This window comes from Staurois parvus, unplaced genomic scaffold, assembly GCF_062004578.1.
Source record: "Staurois parvus isolate SC_StPar_1 unplaced genomic scaffold, SC_StPar_1.0 ptg000145l, whole genome shotgun sequence".
Classification (NCBI taxonomy): Eukaryota; Metazoa; Chordata; class Amphibia; order Anura; family Ranidae; genus Staurois; species Staurois parvus.
This window is the reverse complement of record NW_028317941.1, coordinates 9,765,426-9,786,961: the sequence shown is the minus strand read 5'-3', so window position 1 is coordinate 9,786,961 and position 21,536 is coordinate 9,765,426. Positions and strand designations below refer to the sequence as shown.

The following is a 21,536-nucleotide window of genomic DNA, read 5'->3' as shown; positions in this document are numbered from 1 at the left end:
AAGTTGTGTTATTCCTGTTTTTTATTTCAGATGACTGTATTTCAGTGGAATTGAATTTTACATATTCTTTCTCTTAGAACCCGAATCTCCAAGTTTTACACCAAATCACCTGGTACTTGTATTGGGGATTATAACATTTGCTGTTCTTTTGATTCTTATTTTCCTATGTCACAGGTATGGTACTAACATTATCATGAAAATCTTTCATAGCTTTATAACAAATGTTACACAAAACAAATTTAAATAAAACATGCAAGAGGTAAATATGTCAATATTTATTTGAGCACACCAATTGAATTTGTCAGACAAAATCATGCAAAAGTAACTTTGTCATGTTTTTCTATACAAGTGTATTTACTGCCTTGTTTGTTTATTTTAAAGGAACTATTATGAATATGTTTGATTCCAGGATTATCAAGGAACTAGCTAAAGTTAAATTATATGTATAGCCAAATTTTTTTTGTTTAGTTTTCGATAGAGTATAAAACGTTTTGGGCCAATTCACACTTGTCCAATTGTAATGTAGCAAAACTAATGATTTGGCTGCAGGAAAATGCATGTGTAGCAGAAATCCTATTCTTCCCTAAGGGTCTGGTTCCCTTACTGTATATGCACTGCAGTTTAGCGAGAAAGGGAAGGGGAAGGGAAAACTATGTGGGACCAATTTATATATGCATATATAGAAAAATCTATCAACAAAATAGGTGTCCTGATTGATAGATTAACCAGCAACTGTTGTTCTGAAATTTTACATTTTCCCTCATATTCTGTGCCAGTGGTCATCAAGACACACAGAGAAGGTGAAACTGTGTATTGGTGACATAAACTATTAAAAGAAAGCTTGATAGGGGTTCTAAGCCCTAACTAATCTATCCATAACTAAAAATATTTTTTTCTATGCATACGCCTTAACTACTGGCTGATGTTTTGATATTTGTTATTCAGTTTGCATAGACACATACTTTATTGTTCACACGTTCTACTTTAACCTCTAAAGATCAGGCTAATCTATGATCTGAGAAATGTTAAAAGTCCTCCATCCAAAACAAATAAGTTGAGATGGAGGATACACATTTACCTATCAATACTCTTTCAATTGTATGTAATATTTGTATAAAATAAATTCTGTTCACGAAATGGGCAGCCAGTTGTGCAAACAGAAATCTCATGTGGTACAATATTGCTCTATATGTTTTGGTCTAAAATGTTACATAGCACCAGGGGCGGACTGACCATTTGGAAACTCGGGCACTGCCCGAGGGCCCGGAGTCAGTAGGGGGCCCCATGATATGCCCCTGGTACCTTTTTTCATAGGCTTTTTTGAGTTTGGGCAAAGACAAAGGGGCCCCATGTCCCCTTATTGCCTGGGGGCCCCATGAGTTGTCAGTCCTTCCCTGCATAGCACAAATTTTGTTTTGGGTTTGTATACAATGCAATTCAATCCAGCAACATTCACACTTTCAGTGAGCTGAAATAACCTTACCCTCTTGCAACTGCTTTTAATCTTGCAAATGCTAATCAATGCAGTTGATGAAGAGCCTCACCATGGGTTCAATCTGTCTTTGGAGTTCCATTATGTAATAACATAGCAGGCAAATTTGCCTACAGAAAAACACTTTTAAGGAAGTTGACCACACTGGCCATTATTAAGAAGGCTATATCTTTTTAAAAGCAGAACACTCTTATAATCCAACTGCAGACTTTCAAAATTAATTTAATTTGATACAGCACATATGGAGTAGATCCTGATACAATAACACATGACCCTAGTCTCTGTCTCTGTGTTTCTGTTTCAAATTTGCATTAGTACCATTGTTAGACTTTATTTTACAATAAGTGAGCGCTCAGCCAATGATGTGTACATAGTAACACAATACAGATCCTACTTTAGAATCTTGTGGTACTTTGTGTTATGTCTCTTTTCCTGTCACCCCTTCCTGTATTTTCCTGTCACCCCTTCCTGTGGTCCTCTTATTCTATTGATCTACTTGTGCCCACTTACTTTCACCCCATTCCTATCCCCTTTGTCATTTTTTCACATCCTTCCCCTAGCCTATATCTTCACTAAACTCAACATCCTTACTCTGGCTTATCTTTTCTCATTCCAGTCAAGCACATATTTTTTATTGCCAGCAGCTTTTTGATAATTATATCTCTAGATCAGTGGTGGTCATCTTTCTTGTTATGGGCCCCCAACATCACCAAAAAGCTACACATAAAATTCAGTGAATATCTGGTTACAGCAGACACACAACAGGATGTAGTCAGACATGACACAAGAGATGCCCAGTGACTGCAGATTTGATACAAGAAATGATCAGAGGCTGCAGACATATTACATTTGTCTGCTAGAAACCACTGATGTACCAGAAGAATATGGAAACACAGATTAGTGTCTGCAAGGGCCTCACAAAAAGTGCCAAAAGGGCCACATGCAGCCCCTGGACCACAGGTTGAGCACCAAAGCTCTAGATGCACCACATGTCCTGCCTACAGCAAATTGAAGCACCAGTCACCATCCTTTGTAAATACGACCAAAAAAGAGAAAAAAGTTCAATATGAAATAAACTGATAAAGGGGTCATTTGAAAAATGTATCATTTTACTTCAAGACTGAAGTGTTTAATATTATGCCAGCACAGTAGTACTGACATGCCAGTAGTTGTGACACACTCGAGAAACACTCCACAGCTATCAGGTGTGCTTTTTTACAGTCTGACATAAAATGTAAATCACATTTAACAAGTTGTTTTGATATTTTTTAACCTTTATCTCTAGAAGCCATATACACCTCATGGATCATCCATTACATTTCTCTTTCTGACACAGGCTATGTGGTCTTTTCCTCTTCTCTCTTAGAAGCACATTCTATTCCCTTCCACTTCTGCAGAATGACATTGACCTTGCAGGCACAGACACCCTTTTATCTGATTGGAACAATATACTCTATTCAGTTAACAGGATCCCTACTACCATACTACAGTGGAAGAGATGCTACCAAACTTAGACAGCTCGGCTGTTTACTGCCTGATCAAGAGGCAGTAACAACTTATTTCTCTGAAACACAATTCTGCTAGTCATTAGCTGTCATATCCTGACTCCACATGCTTTTTGTACAGGTATGGGTAGGTAGGTGATACTCCCTCCATGTTCTCCTCCTCATTGGGCACTAAGTGGGGATCACATAGGAGGCCTATACCGGGGTGGGTTCTTCTAGGCTATGCTAGGCACCTGTAACAGGTCCACTTTCAATACACATGGGGTACCATTACTCTGTACCATTACATCAATGCCATGGGACAAGGTGGAGGTTGCCATTGAGGAATACTCGACCTTAAGGTGGGCCTTTATGCTGAACATACAACATGTACCCTTGTGCCATAACTGTTCTCCAGTCAACTCCTGGGTTTACATGTAAAATGTACATCTTCTCACTACTGCATGCACTTTGGAGGACTGTGCCAAACACTGACCACAACCACATGTCCAGATTTTACCACTACTTTCCCCAGTAGCAGAGTGGGCCCCACCATGCAACTAGCCCGGGCTTCAGTGTGCACTTGATTCAGCCTGTGAGCTTCCTTACCTCTGTACGGAATGGGGATCCCTGTGGTGCAGATCCACTCTTGATGCTATGGAAGAAAGAATGCGTCTACAACATCTCCCTAGCTGATGGAGGCTGCTCCATCTGTAGCAGGTATACACTATCAACAGATTGTTTGTTGGATATCTGTTACCCTAGGTAACCGTTTACTTGCACGCCACATTGCGTTAACTCTTGCAGAACTGTCTTCATTTCCCAGACCTTAGAATATAGGTGTCAGTTACTTACATTACACCCCTTGAGTAACTTCAGAACAGGCGGGAACAAAGTTTCAAAGCTGTACTTGGAAAAGTGCAAAATGAACATCTCAAAGTCCAACATGCAAAAACAGGATTATTCCTACCTCCCAACTCCTAACTCCCCGGGATGCCTGCAAAGGTAGAGTCCATGTACAGACATGAATCCATCAGTAGAATTTCCCAATAGCTGGTATGTTCAGGGATGAAACCCGGGCATGGACCTTCTACATTAGTAGAATAATAGCAGAAGCAGGTGGCATTCTTGCACTCCTCACAAGTGCGACTCTCCAATTGTATCCCCTATGGGCTCTTGACCATGTTGTTCTCAGGGGTTCCCAGCCCCAGAACTTTCTCTTCTGGACAACCGTCCCTCTTTTATAACACAGGACCATTGGTTCGGACCTAGAGAAAAACCCAGAAAAACCAAAGAACTGGGAAAGGCATTAACACTTACCCTCCCATCCAGGGCAGCACCTAACACATTTTTTCAACCTGCCTACATGCTTCTGTACACAACACACAAAATAAACCTATTTCTAGTGTACGTTGCTTAATTGGCTCCACATTTTGCACTTGACTACTCAAAGTTCTAATTTCTAGAGCTCTGTGCCTGTCCTGCTAAATGCCATAGCTTATCATCCACACTCCTCCACAACTTATTGCTTCCCTCATTGTGCTGCTGTATTCTAGGGGTTCACACACCTGGGTGACATTCCCATTCAATTCTCTTTTCTATTACTGATTTATCAGCTCTGCTGTATCTGATATGTATAACTTTGGCTGTGGGAGACCTTGGCTTTAAAACCACACTCATGTTTTGGCTATATCCACTAGTTATTTTAGACTTGGTGCCCCAGGGTGCATTAGGTCCTAGCAATGCCCCTACAATGAAGCTACACAAGCCTTTTCCAGTTATGAAAAATAAAAAAAAGTTCTATGAAAACAAATATTTATACAAAATATGCATATTCATGTACTATACACGTTAAAGGAAACCTTTCATGAGAAAAATATGGAACTAGCATTTTAAGCAATGACAGCCATGATATTTTTTTGATGACAGGTTTACTTTAACATTACTTAAAACCCAGTTCCACCTTAAGAAAAAAAAGCTCTGAGTGCAATACTCAGCTCTTCCTCTTATACAAAATTTCCTGCAGACCCACCTACTTGCTAATTCAGCACCAGCCCTTTTCTTGGGTTAAGTGGTGCTGGGAGGTTTCCAACCCACTTGCTGGGACCCCAGAATGTCCTGCTTTGCCTCTCGCTTTTGGACACACGAGAGAATGCTGCAGAGAGTGGCACCACTTAATGATGTTGAACGGCTCTCTGTAGGATGTAAGATCCACCCAGGTAGGAAGGAGTGAAGAGGACTCGGAATGTCATCAGACTGAAAACAACTGGAAAAAGGTATGTATATTGATTAAACAAATAGCACAGTATATACTGGGTGTGCACCAACAGGAAGAGGGTGGCAGAAGGATTTGGAGGGCCTGCGTTCGGGTTTGGGATTCAACTTTTAAGTATCAGTATGATATCAATAAGTAGTTTTAATCATTTTTACTGTCTGCCATCTGACAGATACATGTACAACAAATAAGCATTTCAAGGATGTATTAAGATATTTCTACGTATGTGTTTTTATTTTTGATTAGGTTCCAAGTATGGAAAAGGCTCTTTCCACAAATACCAAAACCAGCAAAGAAAATATTTCAAACAATTGAACAGAAAGAATTATTGGTATGGCCAAACATCTGATCTTTTTACTGTTAAACAATAGTAATAATTAAATAGAAGGTTGGGACCACTTCTCAGCAACGTGCAAATGTGTTTCAATTTTATTGATTGCACCCCTGCTTCTTAGAAACCCTGTGTAAAGAACAATTCCTTAGGCATCTTCAGGGAAACATGTCCACTTAAAACTGGTCTACACAAAAAAGAAAATAGAAAAGGGGAAAAAAAGCTAATTCATTGAATACTGAAAGTTTCATTCTGATGTAGTAAGAGTAGAAATAACTTGATATCATGACATGAATATGGTGATGCATTAGGGTTCATTTACTAAAGGCAAATAGGCTGCTAACTTTGCAAGGAGAGTTGTAATGTGCAAGGGAACTTTCCCCAAAATGTAGGAAAAATGGTGAAATTTCATGTTGCAAAGAATACACAATCACATGCAAAAACAACATTTTTGCTTGCACATGATTGGATGATGGAAGTCAGCAGGGTTTCACCACATTCACCAAGTGATAGTTCACTTGCAAAGTGCAACTTCTCTTGTAAGGTGAACAGCCTGTTTTCCTTTAGTAGATCAACCCCATAATGTCTATATGTCAGTGTTTTTATAGCTTTAATCAGTGTGTCAAGACAAAATTTAAATCCACACAAAATTACGTTTATCATTGGTCCTTAAATGTAAAGGCTTGTCTCTCTTGCCAATAAGTACGTTCAAGAGGTAGAAAGGACAGGAATTGAGGGACAGACTCGTCGTTTAAAGCCAAAGTCAACATTTTTGTGAACATTTACTGCGTACCCGTTCACATATATGCAGATTGGATGACATGTGATATACCATTGTTTCCTATGGTGCCTGTTCACATATGTCTGGTGCACTGGCAGTGCGGATTCAGTGCAGATTGAAAAAGAGTCCTGTCCAATTTCTGAGTAGTGCGGTCTGGTTCAGGTGTGGCTTATAGGCTATTGACTGCTATGTGAACTGTTTCTAAACCGCATATGTGTGAAAAGGGTAAAATACTGACCTGAACCTGATGTAAACCTGACCTGAACCACTGAACAACTACTGTGTCAATTAGCTGTGAAACTTGAGCCTCAATTTGCACTGCACATGTGTAAATCAGCTCAAGCTCTGGATCTACTGATCATTTTCAGATCAAGTAATTGTTCATATGTAAATACAGTAATGTGATTCTCTCTGGTTATTTCTCTGTTTAATTATGCATGACCTCATATCAGATGTTCATATTAAAAGCTTTGCTTTTTAGTTTCAGGAAAAAAATATTACAAAGAAAAGTCTAACTGAAGAAGACGAAGAATGTATATGCCTACAAGTAACAGAAATCCCTCAAAAAGAACAGTCTGAAAATCAATATGTGAATATAGCGATGCATCAGGATTGTTCAAATATTTATTAATACCTTTTAAAGAAAACATCAGTTTGGAGCCATTTGTTTATTTTAGTGTCCTTCATAGCCCTGATGGTAAGGTCAAAATCTTTCTCCAGCCCTTGTTGGACGAACTTCTCTATTGTGGCAAGATTCACAACTGAATTTAAGATAATTTTTTTGACAAGTAGTGCCAATACAAGCAGAAGAGAAAAGGATATATATGGAAGACTTTCAGCTTCAGAACTGGAAACACAAATGCAATTTCAAACATAGGGGTTTATTTACTAAATCTGGAGAGAGCAAAATATGGTACAGCTGTGCATGGTAGCCAATCAGCTTCTAACTTCAGCTTGTTCAATTAAGCTTTGACAAAAAAAGGGAGCGGATTGGTTTCTATACAGAGCTGCACCAGATTTTGCATTCTAAATACTCTCCATCCAAAATTAATTGTTTTCAGTGGATACTTTATTTTAAGGGTGCTTACTTTCGCTATGAGTTATGCTTTGATGCTTTACCCTAAAGCCAGTATGATAGGTTACCTTTTCAGGAGATAAACCCTGTTTCTATCTGTATGGTCTGGTTCTTCTTACACATTCTGCGTTTTACTCTGAACACGCTGTCCCTGATCAACTGAGGAGAGGATGCCCAGGTTTTTTACTATGTAATGCTGATCATTTGCTTAATTCATAAAAGGTGATTAGTTGAATTCCTGGGGCCTTATGCCAGTTTGATTGGACAGAACAGATCTATAGAAGCTACATCAATGGAAACCAGACCTCTCCTGAAGGTTGGTGAATGCAAGTACACCAAGTTGCTGCTATCCTTCCTTAATTCTTGAAAGGTAACACCTTATACGGAAGCTTTTTCAAAGGCTGAAGGAACTAATACAAATGCACACTATATATTGAAAGTGAGGTAAGCTTTGAGGGGTTCTCCAGTCAAGGTTAGTGGAATCATTTAAAGAATTCCACCTGATCAGAAGATTTTCAGGTAGGAAATGTTGGCCACAGGCTACTCTATGACAAAGGAGTCCAATGCAAATACCAAATCATACGGTGAGCTCATGCTCTGTGCAGGATCTTTACTCTGACTTTCTGGTTGTCAAGGGAGCAGGCTCCAGTGGGGTAAGACACACTACTATTAAGAAAATGCAATACTTCTTTAGTAAACTGTACGTAAGACCTAAAAAAGAGCAATAGTTCTTATTTTTTAGAACAATGACCTCACATGGGGTGGGTTTTCTAACTAATCTATCAAACTTAGACCCTTCTTGATAGTTTACTATATTCCGGTAAATTACTAAAGATAAATTTAGCCTATCAGCAATAATAATCAGCAATACATCTATAATATAAAACACTGTAAGCATTCAATTAATTATGTATGCAACCAAAACTACCTCCTATGGATGTTAGAGCAGCATTGTAATGGTATCTACATATAGATTAGCAAATACTAGGAACAGTTTTTGTCTTTTACAGTCACACCTCTAAGGTATTAAGCCTAGTACACACAATAAGAAAATCGTATGAAAAATACTGCTGAGTGATCGTTCAATAATATGGTCATGATATTATGAGAATTTTCATAACTTTAGTAACCTCTTTGTTTTTTAAATAATACTAGCATGCAAAAACACTCCCAAAAAACAGACAATTATTCCTTCAATATTCTCATCATATGTATGAGGCTTTAGCCTGTAGTAGTTTGTGCTCCAAAGCAGGGGTCTCCATTCTGCAGCCCAAGGGCCACATCTTGTTTGCTAAAATATTGTATCCATCTTGCAGCTAGGGTCAGTAGCAAATCCTGCACAGACTGAGGATTCAGATCAGCTGGTCTTCATTTTACCCTCCCTGCAGTTTCCAGCACAGATCTGATGGGGACATTAATGTGAAATGGGATTCTTATGGGGAATCCCAATTTAAGGGGGGATGCTGGTAGAGACATGGGTGTAAGGGGGACTCTGATGAGGATGCTGGTGTAAGGGGGGCTCTGATGGAGACCCTGATGTAAGTGGGGGGTCTGCAGAGGCCCTGATGTAAGGAGAGACTCTAATGGGGATGTTTTATTAAAGTTGTCCAGGCCAATAGCATTGATTGTCTTGATGTCCAGGCCAACTATATATACAGTATATATATATATATATATATATATATATATATATATATATATATATATACATAAATAAACGGGTTTTATTTGGTATTTTTTTAATGGTGAAAAAATAGCCTAGCTATATTATAGGCAGGCAAATAGACAAAAAAGTTTTTCTATTGTTTAATTTATTATTGTTTTCAGTGGTGCACCTGATTGTGACACTTACTTCATTAATTCACTGCATACAGGTGAACACTGCAGCCTGAATGTGGCAGTGTCCATCTGCAGGCTGAAGGATTTTAGTTTTGTAAACTGAGATAGTGGACACATGATTAGAAACTATGATTGGTTCACGAATAATCAGTGGGGATTGAAAGTGAGAAGCTGCAAAAAGTGTCAGCTTCTTGCTCTAAATGTGGAGGACATTTTTTAATGCATGCTTGACACATGGCATTGTGCTAGGAAACAATAAATAGGTTCCAGGTAGGTTGGGGTTAATGTATTTTGCTATTGGAATAAATGTTTTGTGGCTTGAACCCATTGCACTATCCTATTTTGCCAAATGTTTTGCTGTAGTTTTACCAACAAAACTTGTATAACATTGGGTACAGACTTTACAATTCAGTTCAACAAAATAAGTTAGCAAACTGAAGGCAAAAGACCTGAAAATAATTTATTTTGAGGGAAAATAGCACACGAGTGTCCTATTAGAATTCCATAAAATGGTGGATGTCTACAAAATAATAACAGTAATTTATATTTAAAGACTATGAATTATTATTTAAAATAAAGTGAATACCACAACAATGTCTTATTAGAACGCCATATAATGTTAGATATCTACAAAATAATAACAGTTATTTATATGTAAAGATTATGAATTATTATTTATACATACTTAGCAATTATTATTTAGTTTAATGTGCATTAGTCTTTACTAGAGATCAGTTCTTCTAACCATTTACCAAAACAATCATAACATATATAACTGGTCCACTTTATCAATTTTCTATCTTCTTATTTTTCTTACTAAGCAGTTTGGACAGTCTCTTGTCTAGCTAAAGTGTAGCCCTCTTGTATCTTTTTAGCTATTAACCTCCCTAGTGGTCTGATTATGTCAATATTTGTGTGCTCAAAGTGGTACATTTTTTTGCATGGAAATATGTTGTTTTTTTATTGTAGGCCTGTAATTCTTAGGAATAACTAACTGAAATCTGTCCAAATAAGAGTCTAGTAAAAATTTGAAACACAAAATCATAAATGATAATATAATAAATAATTATAAAAAATAATAATATAATAATACATTTAATTCAATAATGTAATCAAACCAAAAACACTGACATTTGAAATAGAGCGCCAAGTTCGCACATCACTGAGCTTACTCGCAAAATTGTTTTCAGTGTCTGATGATGAATTTCCCCACGAATCATTATCACTCAATTCTGCAAATGGCTCTAATTTACTATTGTTGTTCTCTAGCTGGTCTAAAACCGCTTTTGACCTAAAGGGACGCTTTTTGTATGCCATGGACTTTTCTCAGTTTCCAGGCAGAAAGAACCATAAAAATGCAGGCAGGTCACAGGACAAAGTACTCGGGACAAAATGTATGTGAAATGGTTTGATACAGTAATACTATAAGATTTTAGTGTATTTAGTGAATGTCACATTTTAACATGTTTGAATTTCCTGCCAGTTCCGTCCTCCATACATCCCGTAAGTCACAACGCTCACAGGGAACGTAACTCGGAAGACAAATGCCGGCATCGGCCGGAGAAGATGGCTGGGGATGCTGCAGGGGGGATATCGCAGGAGCGCAGGACAAGGTAAGTGCAAGAGGGAACCCCTGAGTAACGCTGCAGGGTAATCCCAAGTGCAGCTCGGGGTTACCACTTTTGGTACTGAAAGTTAACCTCGAGCAGGGGCGGACTGACCATTTGGAAACTCGGGCACTGCCCGAGGGCCCAGACTCAGTAGGGGGTCCCATGAGAGGCATACCTTTTTCATAGGCTTTTTTGAGTTTGGGAAAGGACACAGGGGTCCCATGATCCCCTATTGCCCGGGTGCCCAATGAGTTGTCAGTCCACCCCTGACCCCGAGCTACACTCGGGAATACTGCCAGGGGGGTTAAAGTGGTTGTAAAGGCTCAAGGTTTTTTACCTTCATGCAATCTATGCATGAAGATGAAAAACCTTCTGTGTGCAGCACCCCCCCAGCCCCACTAATATTTACCTGGGCTGATCCAGCAATATGCACAAGAACCTCGTCCTGGGTCTCTGCCTCCTCATTGGCTTCCAATTCTGTCAATCACAGCCAGTTGGCCAATGGGGAGAAAGAAGGGGCAAGGCTGAGCCTGCTAGGGTACCCCCACAGCAAGCTGCTTGTTAAAGGGGCACCCTAGAGGAAGGAGGAGCCAGGAGCATCATCAGTGGACCAGAGAAGAGTAGGATCTGGGCTGCTCTGTGCAAAATCATTGCACAGAGCAGGTATATATAACATGTTTGTTATTTAAAAAAAAAAACTGAACCTTTTGTATCCCTTTAAGAGACCCCCTCTCATGTACATTACCCTGTAAAAAAAAATGAAGGCTATGTCACATTACACCCCGGTCACATCAAAGCTGATTTTGAAATTGTGCGACTTACAATGAAGTTGCAGGATTTCAAAATCGGGTGACCTGCCAATTTCATTGCGATTTGCAAGACATCTGACACCGATGTCAACACAAATTGCAACAAAAGTAGTGCATGCACTACTTTAGAAATCGGTGCAGCTCTGACCAAGTCAGAGCCGCACCGATATGACCACTTTAATAGTGAACAATAGGGTGTGACTTGGCATATGATTTGCAAGTTGCATGTCATGCAAATTGCATGCCAAATTGCACCAGATGTGAACAGGGCTTAGTGGTCTTATCTGGTGTCATTTTGCCAGCAACAGAATCTCTACAAGTACTACTCATTTGCTACTACAGTATCACTCCCTTGCTTGACAAAATGCTTAAGAATCCTGCTCATCCGCATGTGAGCATCAACCCCAAAAGCAACACCTCACTGGACTGATGAATGAGAGTGCGACCCTGCAGGAATTGGTGCGTGCTCTATTTGCAGTAATTTTGCTGGTGAGTTGCTCGCTAATTACAGGATCACTAATGTGATATAGCCTTAAAACTGGTCCTTTACTATCAGGAAATTTGGAACATTTGCGGAGTATGCAACCTCTCTATCACTGAATCAACTAATTTCATTTGAAAACTCTTAAAAGAGAAGTAGGGCTTTTTTTTCCCCATTTATACTTACCTAAGTGGATGCAGCATTGGTCTGATGCTACATCTTTCCCCTGCTGGCTCTAAGCAAGAGAACTCAGAGATCACATGTGTAAGGAACTATATCTTTTTAAGTGGCATCCATTTTGTATAATGTATGTACAAATGTAATGTAAACAGTTTCAGTTTTGAGATTGGTTTTGTAACTTCTCTTTCATTTCCTGAGAATAGATTCTATTTCTCTGTAAATGGATTCACCTTTTATGGTATCCCTCCGCCATTTATAGTTTCTGTTCTTCAAGTAACTATCCTGATAAGAGTGGAATGTTTTATTAGTTATCCTAAAATAAGCAACGCCTGTTGAGTTCTGTATAACAGTTCTTGTCTTGCATTAAACTTTCAGAGATACAGCTTTTACACTTCGGTGTCTGGAGCTTTATTTTTCTTGAATCAAGAGGTAAAAATAAGACAAAAATTAATCTTATCAATTTTGGTGTCAGAGGTTTGAGACAAAGGTGCGGCCGGTCAGGTAAGCTGAGAATAAGTCTTACTCTTTACTTTGATCATTCCCCTTTGAAACCCGGGTTTAGTAGTAGTAGCAAAATTCACCGTTTGAGATCATTGGGTCTTGCAGGGAGTCTTTGAGGTTTGAAACCTCAAAGGGAAGTCAGAGGTTTGGAACCTCTGGGCAAAAATTGCCTAGGCAGGAATAATATGGTGAATTCACAGGAGCCCTCATTTATCTTTTTAGAAGCATTTTAGAAGTATAAGTGCTTATTTGCTGTATGTTAAGAAACTGCTATGTAGAATACTTGTGTTACTGAAAAAAAAAAGGTAACAAGAATACTTTTTTTAAGTTGTCTGTGCTTTTAAGTCTTAAACTTCTGAACTGTTGAGGAGGTTTTGTCGACATTACAGCCCCTCCGCTTCAAAGAATAGGTGCTGACATTATAATAATTAGTGCGTTGCCTAACAGCTGTTTTGCTTCAAGATGGACATAGTCCACAGTAAAGGACTTCTGCCCAACATTCCTAAGCCTCCACATAGAGTGTTAGGTGATATTGCTAAGGAAAAAAAAAAAAAAGACAAGAAAATCCTGAATTGTCTAGGTTAACTTGTAAAGAATATGTGATAACTATATTTCCATGGGATGATTATTATGTGGTTTTCTTTCATAGAGAATATTGCCAAGTGGTCCCTGAGTATGAAAAGCAGTAGTCTCTTTTCCAGAGATGGGGCTAATGATACATTTCATATGGACATGATAAGGGGACTGTGTTTGGGTGATAAGGACATTTTCCCGTAGTTTTCAGGGGGCCCTAAATTAGATATAGTCCAGACCCCAGAAAGAATCCAACTGCATGTATAAAAATAATGTAAAGAGAGCCGTACAAGGCAGACAGTGCTCACAGCAGGACATGAAATTAATAATTGATGGAATTTGGGATATGACATGGACTCAGTGTTAGACAAAGGTGTGGGAGGAGGTGATAGCCGAGACGGAGTGAATATTGAAGAGTAGAAAATCTTTAACAACTGCTGTAGGTTGTAAGCAAGAAACAAAGGATTCAGTGATAGAGCATGTGAAAAGATTTAGAAAAGTCTGGAAGAACGAGGCTGGTGTCACATACCTGGTTGGGGAGCCTGACGTGGAGAGGAAGCATCCTCTTACTACTCCTGCTCGGAGCCCCTGATAGTGGGAACAGAGGGCACAGAGCCAGGAGTGGCACGAGTGCTGGGTGGGTCTGGAGCTGGTAGCAGGCAGGTGAAAACCCAGGAGATCCGGATGCAGGCCAGGTGTGGATTCAGGAACGTGGGTGCAGCAGCAGGCAAGTATGGCAGCAATCAGGATGCAGACCGGGAACGGACACAGGAGCGTGGATGTGGCAGCAGGCAGGTATGTTGGTAACCAGGATGCAGGCCAGGTTCAGCAGCAGGTAAGTATGGCAGCAATCAGGATACAAGCCAGGTGCAGATACAGGTAAGTAGGTGCAGCAGAGTCAGACAAGCCGGGAACAAACGAGCAAATCAGGTACAAGGGAACAGGCAAGCGGATAGTCAGGGGTAAGCCGGGGTCGGTGCAGGCGGAGTTCTTTCTTAGTCAGGTCAGATCAGATACAGGCAACAGAATCAGGTTTCGGAGTGCCGAACTTTATAGACCAGAAGGCATTGACTAAACTGTATTGCAAGTTTAAATAGCCAGCCTTGCGGTGATGTGTACACTAGCGCATACGCACACTCATGCGCATGAGCGCCTGCACGCTCCCGCGCATGCGCACTTGCACCGTCACAGCCCGAGGGGATCCGGCGCCATCGCACAGCTGCACGGAGGGATCCCTGACAGCTGGGATGGATATGAATAGTGCAGAAATGTGCACTATATATACAGTATATTCAAACCTTAATGGCAGGATTCAGACCTGAAATGTTGCTGTTAATAAGACAGCTTATTTCAAACTAGACAGAGATGGCCATAGGTACGCTTGAAAAAACAAGTGATGGAGAAAGACGACGCTGGATGTTTTGAGGTCTCCAAATCTACCAGTAAAGCATACTTTCAAGGGTTACAACATAGTAATCTTAGAGAGAGAGGTAGAAACCGTAATAGGGGAAGAGGAGGATAGCAACCATTGTCTCAGATGTGTCCTCTTTGATTGCCTCCAATCCACATGATACACAGTGTTATATTGTGATCGATTTAAGCAATTCTTTTTTCCTGTCCCAGTTGACAAAGAATCACAACTACTGTTTAGTTTTACTGTGGCCGACAAACAGTTAACCCAGATTGCCCTAAGGCTATGTGGATTCTCCAGCTGTTTATGCCATGGCCCTCCAAGAATCCTTAAAGGGTTGGGCACCCTGCCATGGTTCCATGTTGCTCCAGTACGTGGATGACTTATCGTTTTGTTCACCCAACAGGGAGGCTTGTAGGCAGGACAGTATACCTCTGTTAGATTTTCTGAGTACAGATGGACACAAGGTGGTAAGGCATAAGGTACAATGTTGTCAAACATCGGTGGATTATTTGGGTTTCACTCTGTTACAAGGCACCAGAATGGCAAGCCAGTCGAGGATCCAAGCCATTACGGGTCTGCTCCACCCAAAAACTAAAAGGAAATGCTTTCCTTCCTTGGTAGGGTTAACTATTGTCGCCAATGGATACCTGACTGCTCCCATTATGACAACATACTCAGGCAGCACACTAAAACTAAGGCTCCAGACCTCATTAAATGGGACCAAGATTCCACCTATGCCTACCAAACCTTGAAGTCCTCTCTAGTTTCCTCTCCAGCTCTGGGTTTAGCAAATTACAATGTTGATTTTCATGTGCATGCTCGTGACAACTGTAAAACCACGGTGGCTGTGGTCGCTGAGGATCATGGAGGACACATGAGGCCAGTGGCCTATTTTTCAAAAGTAGTGCCAAGTCCAGTACAGGGTATACCGGCATGTTTGAAAGCCCTGGCCATCTGTGCCATGGTGGTGGAGGACTCAATTAGTGTGACTCTGGTACATAAAACCATCCTTCACTATGCCCATCATGTACTGCATCTCTTTAAGAATCTTACTATGCACCACATGACAGCACAAAGGGCAAGTGGTTATGAAGTGATTTTGACATCAACTGCTAATTTGGAAGTGAAATATGCAGATTCTAACTTGGGTCCCTTAGCTATGCTAAATTGTTTGTTAGGGATAAAAGTTGAAACTGATAATCAACCCGAGGAACATGACTGTGTTCAGGTAATACACGAGGACACCACTCCCAGAATAGACATGCAAAAAAAATGGTCTAATGTAAAAGAATTACCAGCAATTAAAAAAATACTAAAAAAAAAGGTGTTGGGTCCCCCCTCCCATCCATATCAAGCCCTTCAGGTCTGGTATGGATTTAAAGGGGAAGCCCCATGCCAAAATTTAAAAAAAAATGTTGTGGGGTAACCCCCAAAATCCATACCAGACCATTTTTTCGAGCATGCATTCCGGCAGGTCAGGAAGTGCTCATCACCACCCCTCCTGAACCATACCAGACCACATGCCCTCAACCTGTGGGGGTGCTTTGGGGCAGGGAGGGCTCCCCCCAAAGCACCTTGTCCCCCTTGTTGATGGCTGCACTGCCACCGCTACCCGAAAAAATAAAAAGAAAAGAAAAATGTTCCATACCCGAAGCTGGCTTCTTGCCATGAGGCTCTGAGGTGGTTTGACAGTTCTTAAATATGTAAGGGGCAGGGCCACCCAGGGACATCATCCAAGTGACCCTGCCCCATATCACATCATTGATGGGGTGGGGTCACCTTCAACATTTAATTTGATGTGAACGGAGCCTATAGCAGGCAATAGGGTGTGACTTGGCCTATGATTTGCAAGTTGCCTTGCATGCAAATCGCATGCCAAATAGCACCCAATGTGACCGGGGGCCAACATGGTCACATCCAAGCAGATTTTGAAATCATGTGACTTACACCACGGTCACATCAAGCTCAACTTTTAAAGCATGCGACTTACAGTGAAGGTGCATGATTTCGAAGTCGGGGGACAAGCCATTTTCAAGTGCGATTTGCAAGACATCTCTATGCAAATTGCACAAAAAGTAATGTATTCACTACTTTAGAAATCTGTGTGGCTCCAACCAAGTTTGAACCACACTGATATGACTGCTATAATAGCAGTCACATCAAGTGCGACTTGGCATGTGATTTGCATAAAATGCGACTTGCAAATCGTATGACAAGTCGCACCATATTGTCCGCTATTAGAGCACTCATATGGGTGCGTTTTTATGACTTGTTTGGAGATGCACTGATTTCTAAAGTAGTACATGTACTACTTTTGTGGCGATTTGCAGACTTCTGTGTTTGATGTCTTGCAAATCGCAAGGAAATTGGTAACTTCACTGTGAGTCGCCAATTTCCAAATCAGCTTTGATTTGACCGGGGTGTAAGATCTTTTTATGTTTGATTTCCCCTGTGTTTTTCAGATTTATGGGAAATTCCGCATACTAGCAAAAGTGAATCGACATTTTCAGTATTGCATGCGAGATGTGGTCATGTGACTGCCTTAACTCATGCAATAAGCTTGAGTGAATTGTGCCAATCAGGGGCAGACTGACCATTTGGAAACTTGGGCACTGTCTGAGGGCCCGGGGTCAGTAGGGGCCCCATGAGATGCCCTCGGTACCTTTTTCATAGGCTTTTTTGAGTTTGGGCAAGGACACAGGGGCCCCATGATCCCCTATTGCCTGGGGACCCCATGAGTTGTCAGTCTGCCCCTGGTGCCAATATTAATGGACTTGCAGGTGGGAAGAGAATTGGTGCCAGCTAATCAGGTGGAATCACTTTCTCTGACTAAATGAATGACAGTGGTGGTTGTGGCCTTCATTGGGTGTGGGACCTTGTTTGGCGTGCTCCAAATCCAAGCTATGTTATACAAAGGCTTGCGGGAACCAGGGTGGCTTGGCCTCATAATAGGCCGGGTTATTTTTAGCAAGTCCTTGCCTGTGGTGGTTTTGGGGGAGGAGGAGGAGATATTGTGCCGAATTGCCCCAGACCCCACTTAGGCTGTGTTTTGATGTGGGTTGTAAATATTTAGCATTTTTTCCTTCTAAAGTGTGTTTGTGTGTTATTGTACAATGATTGTGTGTTTCTTATCTTTGCATTGTAATCCTAACATGTCAATCGCTCTGCTCTTCCAAATCCACACTTGGCTATAATTTGCTTATTTAGACTGAAATGCAGTTTTAGGACAAACCTGATCAGAAATATATGTGTGGTGAATTTGGGGAGGTGGGAGGTGTTTTTTTTTGTCCACCAAGAAATTGGTGCTGCTGTCCAAATAAATGTGGAATATGTATTTGATCAATAAATGTATAAATGTTTGGACTATGTATTTGTTTTTTTTTGGTGGGGGGGGTGTTATTTCATGTTCTAGTTGCATGTACAGTACTAGCACCCATAACACTTATTTTTTGCAAGCTATATAATATGCACAAATCTACCTTGTTAGAGTGCTAATATGCAAGTATGTCCAAAATAACAAACCAAAAGCACCCTATTGCACCACAAGACCATATTATGTACCAATGAATAGGTCATGTTCAATGTGCAGCTAGCTAATCTTTTTCTACAATCCTCTTAACAGTAATAAATTAGGTCCTCAATTTATGTTGACTTTGGGCCTTTACCGGCAAACATATATTCGCCAATGCCATATGCTCAATCGAGCTGCATGGAAAATCGCTATGACGCACAAATAAACACCAAGACGGCTGTTGGAGGAGGCATTAGAGTGGTTCTCATACCAGAAATATGTCATCACGTTTGCGGAAGGATGTTTGGGAGCACCCAGAAGTGGTAGTGGGGAGTGTTGGTGGTTAGGAGAGCAGGTTGGAGATTTGGAGAGTTGTGAAATTGGCTAATTTCTGGGAGCACATCTGGACATGGCGAGATCACTGTTCTCTACAGAGGAGCTGATCCTCATTTGCAAAGTAAGTGTGGCCATCGCAACAATGATTACAGCATGTGGGGGGGTTATGTGATAGTTTGATGCTTTTTTGGGTTTAACAGCTAATGTGCAGCTTTTGGGGAGCTTGCAGCATGTCACTTAGCGCACATGTGCATACACGCGCTACTTCCTGTTTATCTGCACATTAGCTCGCGGGTATTGATGGGTCACAGATATTAACCATTCCAGCAGCTAGGCCTTCATGTTTAAACTTTGCATATATGTTCATACATGTTCATACTGAGTACATTGCGTTAGTATACAGTGCGTTACTGTACATTGTGTTACTGTACATTGCGTTAGTGTACAGCTGCTTTTGGAGGTGCACAATTGCTTCTCGTTCTTGAACGAACTTGCACCGGATATCGGAGTCCCCATATTTTCCAGATATGTTTGAGCCGTGTGCTAGCAAACGGGGGAGCCAGTTTTTTGTTTGCACAAAAATTGGGAGCTGGCAGCCATATCTTTCCATCAGGTCATGTATTTGCCTTTTTTTGTGGTTTTATCAAATATTTATCAAGACTATTTTTTGTTTCTTTAAAACAGTGTCATATCCTCTTGATTCTATTTCAGAGACTTAAGATGGCCAGATAATATGCAATCTGATGAAAAGTCTGTGCAATTTCCTCAATGTGTAGCTAAAGTCTGTAATAGAAGGACCTACTAGAACAATGCATTCATTTAGAATGGGCTGGGCCCATACAGTACATAATGGAGGTTTGCTATGAAGGAACATTCATGTTTGGATACCTGAGCTCATGTGGTTTGGGTCCAAATTTTTCTGGCCATTGCAACGTATTGACTAATGCAGCTCAACATAGATCAGGCATTAAGAAAAGTGTACCTTGTCCATAGCATAGCCACTGGGAGGTCCTATCTGTGCACACAGATCTGGCCCATGCATAATTGGGTGCATTCCGGAAAGTGAGAATTTGGGATGCTTTATAATATTAAGGGGTTAGTTTATGCTTGCTTCAGGGGAGACATTACTAATAATTGCTGTATTTTCAGTTGAAAACATGTCAGATTCCTAGATACATTAGGGTACATAGCAGAGGTTCAAGGTATTCCATAGAATAAGTTATTGTTCTTCCTAACTATACAGGTGGCACAGACACAATCATACACCCAGAGCCATTGTTCGATATCACGAGGCCCCATACAGCATACCTGACAGGCCTCACACCGCCAGAGAAAATATACAAATTATATTGATGTTAAAAATATACTAAAAACACATTATTAATGGACACAATTCCAACCAATTTCCTGTTAAATCTAAATGATAAAACTGTACTGAGTTAATAAATAAAGCTGTGTGTGTAATTGAGGTATTGGGGCTCATTCACATGGGTGCTGTGGCCTGTAGAGTGTGAATCAGTGGTTTGTTTTTGTGGCTATCACCATTTGCAGGCAACCTATGTTACACTATGGAAATGCTGCAGGTCCTAATTTGACAAGCATATGGGTGCAAGTGTACAGCCCTGAACACAGACAGTGAGCATTCAGGGCCACTTCCCCACGCCTGCACACCTGTCAGATTAAAACCTGTGTTCATACAGCTGCTGTGTCCCCATAGTGTAACAGGCGGCTCCAGCCACATGAACAACCCACTCATTCATACTGTATAGGCCAGAGGACCTGTATGAATGTGTGGCATTTTTTACTTTTTTTTCCTCAGCCCATTAATTTCAATGGGCTGCCTAACATGTGGGAACATGCAAAAATACTGCAGGTGTATTATTTTAAAAGTGTGTTGCACCTAACCACACAGTAGTGTGGTGCCATGCATTTTGGTGGCTGTGAATGCGTTTTAGTGGCTGTGTTTACTAGACGTGTAGAGGTGCAATTAAGTTTTCATCATGGTACCTGCGCACATCTGCAAAGGGCATTGTATTTCATTGCTGTGCAGGAAAATGCATGCTCTTGCATGCGTTTCTGCACCACAAATGGTGTGAACAAGTCCTATGAGCCAGTTCACACTACAGAAACGCAGTCTATATGTGTTTCAGATACGTTTTTGCATGCACTTTTTTGATGCATGTTTAGTGTGTTCCAGTGCATTTTGGATGCGTTTTTGACGTGTTCCAGTGCATTTTTTATGCATTCCAGTTAATTTTTTCCCCTATATTTTTCTTCACTTTAATTAGAGACATGTGCGTTTTAGTGCATTCCAGTGCGTTTTTCAGCGTTCCAGTACAGTTCTATGCATAAACAATGCAGCCTGTTTGACTTTTTTGGCAGCACCTGCAACGCGCTGGAAATGCAAGCACTGATGTGAACTATGACAGTAACAACCATATAATCTACTTTCTTTGTGTTTTGGATGCAGAAAAATGCAACTGAAACACATGTAGTGTGAACCGGCCCTAAAGGTTATTATAGGTCAGGGAACGGGACTGACCAGGAATTGTGAATTCAATCAAACTAGTGGTGAGATACAATTAGGAATCGTATAATAATGCGAGATCTGAACTGTAGGTGATAGGAAATGAGACACATTAACTAGATCAGTAAATTTATTTATTTATCGAGTTTTTATAGCGCCAAAGGGTTTGCTCAGCGCTGTACAATAGAGGGGGGGACAATACATGAAACAGTACAGTAACTAAAAATAAATAAAATAAAAATATAAATAAAATAAAAACAGTAAATAAATAGTTAAATAAAAAGAGTTGGGCAGTGATACATAGATTTGCAGATGGA

At 40.5% G+C, this 21,536-nt stretch overlaps 1 long non-coding RNA gene across 1 annotated transcript; it reads left to right on the top strand.

Moving 5' to 3' along the window:
- Positions 1-75: 75 nt before the first annotated feature.
- Positions 76-7,535, top strand: LOC149464927 (uncharacterized). Its single transcript, XR_016312268.1, has 3 exons — positions 76-174; positions 5,498-5,582; positions 6,845-7,535. It is a non-coding gene; the product is annotated as an uncharacterized LOC149464927 (long non-coding RNA).
- The last annotated feature ends 14,001 nt before the right edge of the window (positions 7,536-21,536 follow it).